Here is a 2,979-nt window from a genome sequence, read left to right on the forward strand (position 1 = left end):
AGGGAAACTGCAAACCTCTGCAAAGGTTACCAGAATAGAGGCACAGCGCGGTGCCCCTTTAGACCGCCGTAGTTCGGAATCTGACTCTCGTCCTCTGGTTCGCTTGTCTCTCTCTCCTGCCCCTTCTCTCTGCAACTTTTCTGTTGGATTGTTGTCATAAAGGCACATAGTGCCGAAAAGCTTATTTTACAGAAGAAGACTACCGCAGTAATGTGCAACAATGCGGCATGATGTCGGGCTTTTCCTCCATCCAACTGATCAGCACTGCTTTGCTGTTGAAGCTTCTAACCTGGCAGCTTTACGCTCTTATAAAAATACTATTTGACAACATCTGGAAACGAAGTTAAAGCTTCAATCTGAGGATCTCTGCCGCAGTCTGCATGTTGGTTCATCAAAAGAACCGCTGCTGAGTCAGTGGAGTGTCCTGCTGCGCATCAGGGTGGAGGAGCAGCAGGTGGCAGCGCAGAATTTAACAGTAACTAAACAGGATCCGTTCATAATAAGTTTGGGTTGTGATGCACAAACCAAAAGCATCGTTGTGTCACTGGTCAGTGTGATAATTTGACTATATGCAGCTGTCCAGCACGTGCAAACGTCAGTCCTAGCCGGTGTTCAAGGTGGAAAAATAAGTCACACCTGACTTGGTGCAACTTTTCAGGCTTTAACCCGCTGCTGATGAAGAAGTCTGGGATGATGTTCTGTTTCTTATATGTTTATTCCTGCATAAAGTACTTAAAGGGCTTTTTTGTCAATATTTGCTGTGAATATAATACAGCCTGTAAGTTGCTGTGAAGTTCGCTTATGTTTCTATGACATCAGTGCGAGGAGTCGACTTCTACTCGACTTTTATAATTTTATAGTCCATCTTAAAATATATGAAGTCTATCAACCCCTAATATGTATAAACATAATGACACCCACTTAACATTTTCACCTGCCCCCTTATGTATCCATGGCTAGATGATATCCATGCGAGTATCAATACTCGCAGATGAAAAATCGATATCTTCCGAGGGGGAAAATATTGATAAATATCGTAGAATCGATATAAGTATACAGCCCTACTCAGCATTTGGCTCTCAAGTAAACAAATGTGTAAACACCAGGGCAGTGGCGCAAAAAGTGGGTATGCAGCGCATGCAACGCATAGGGGCGCTGCACCAGAGGGGGCATCAAAACCCCATCTGGAGGGGGTAGCGCCCCAATGATGCCTTCGCATACACTTCACCGCGCCCTTATGCTCCTTCACCTCGTGCACATGTCAATGTAGCGAGTTTTACCTCTCACGTGTCTTCGTCTCAGGGGGTGGGAGGTAAACATATGGTCGCTCATATGGATAGAGCAACCATATGTTTTCTACGCTCCTTCACCCTTACGTACCTTCCTGGGGGTGGGGGGGGGGAGGGGGCGTTTATGTTTTCGCATCCACCTGAATAATATGTAGTTGCGCCCCTGCACCAGGGTCCTCATGTACAAAAGAGTGCGCAGTTTTCACACTAGAAATTGGCGTACGGACAAATTTAGAAAATGCGGAGCACAAAAAAATTCTGATGTATAAAGCAGTGCGCTCACACGTGCTGCGCACCTTTACTTTATAAATCTTAATTTCCAGGAAATAGAGCAGCTGCTGGTCCACCCTGTCACCACCCATAAATACATTAGTATAAAAACTCAGAAGTCTGCCATCACGTGAAGCAATAACCATGGCAACAGTTCTTNTGAACAATACCGACAGCATTCAGATTTTTTTCATATACCGTATTTTCTGGACTATAAGCCGCTTATATGTGGATTTTTCTTCAACCACCAGGGGGCTCTTTAGCAGGAAGTGAATCATTGGAAGTCAAAATTGGAAATCAAAGAAGAAAGTGCCCATTAAAATGGAATTAGGTTTTAATAGGGAATTGAAATTTGAGAATGTTGTTGATCAGTTAAATAGCATTCAGGGGATACTGGGATCATTATGAGAATTTGAGGTATAGATATTAGGATCCAATAGATGACAGCAGTGCAACAATAATGGATGCAAGCTGCTGTTGAAATCTAAAGAAGAAGAAGAAAAAAGCGCCTATTTTCATTTAGCACATGCTAGTAGCAGACACGAAGGATCAGCACTTTTACTGTTACAGTTACCGTTCGGAAACTACCGTAATCAGTTCAGTTAAATCTAAACTTGGCAACTTTTTCTTTCTTTTTCAACCGTAATAAATGTGATATTCAATTGACCTGTTATTACTCAGATTTTGGGTGTCCACCCCTCTCTGCTGCTGCTGCATCGTTGTGGAAAATCTAGAGCAGAAGAGATATCTGCGGGTTATATGTGTATGTTTACTGGTTTTTAAAAAAAAAAAAAAAACTTTGGGATTGTGGCTTATAGTCTGGTGCGGCTCATAGTTCGGAAAATACGGACTATAATCCTACCTGGATTTATTCTGTGAAGAACCCAGAGAGGGTTATTTGACTGTGCTTTCTGGAAAACAATACATTTTTACATTTAGGCACTCCTGCAATCGTCACACTTTTTCTGTTACAAACTGACTCCGGCCCCCCACCAGAGAAGGGAAAAGTTATGTGGCTCTCACAGGAAAAAGTTTGGGGACACCTGGTGTAAACCGGAATAGGGGCGTTGCGTAGCGCAGTGGTTAGCGCAGCGCGGTGCCCCGCATATAAACTTTAGACCGCCATAGTTCGGAATCTGACTCTCGTCCTCTGGTTCGCTTGTCTCTCTCTGCTGCCCATTCTCTCTGCAACTTTTCTGTTGGATTGTTGTCATAAAGACAAATAGTAGCGAAAAACTTATTTTAAAGAAAAAAAAACTACCGGAGTAATGTGCAACAATGGGGTATGATGTTGGGCTTTTCCTCCATCCAACTGATCAGCACTGCTTTGCTGTTGAAGCTTCTAACCTGGCAGCTTTACGCTCTTATAAAAATACTATTTGACAACATCTGGAAACGAAGTTAAAGCTTCAATCTGAGG

The sequence above is a fragment of the Poecilia latipinna genome, unplaced genomic scaffold (genome assembly GCF_001443285.1).
Source record: "Poecilia latipinna isolate Pla-1442-1.1 unplaced genomic scaffold, P_latipinna-1.0 Scaffold3583, whole genome shotgun sequence".
Classification (NCBI taxonomy): domain Eukaryota; kingdom Metazoa; phylum Chordata; class Actinopteri; order Cyprinodontiformes; family Poeciliidae; genus Poecilia; species Poecilia latipinna.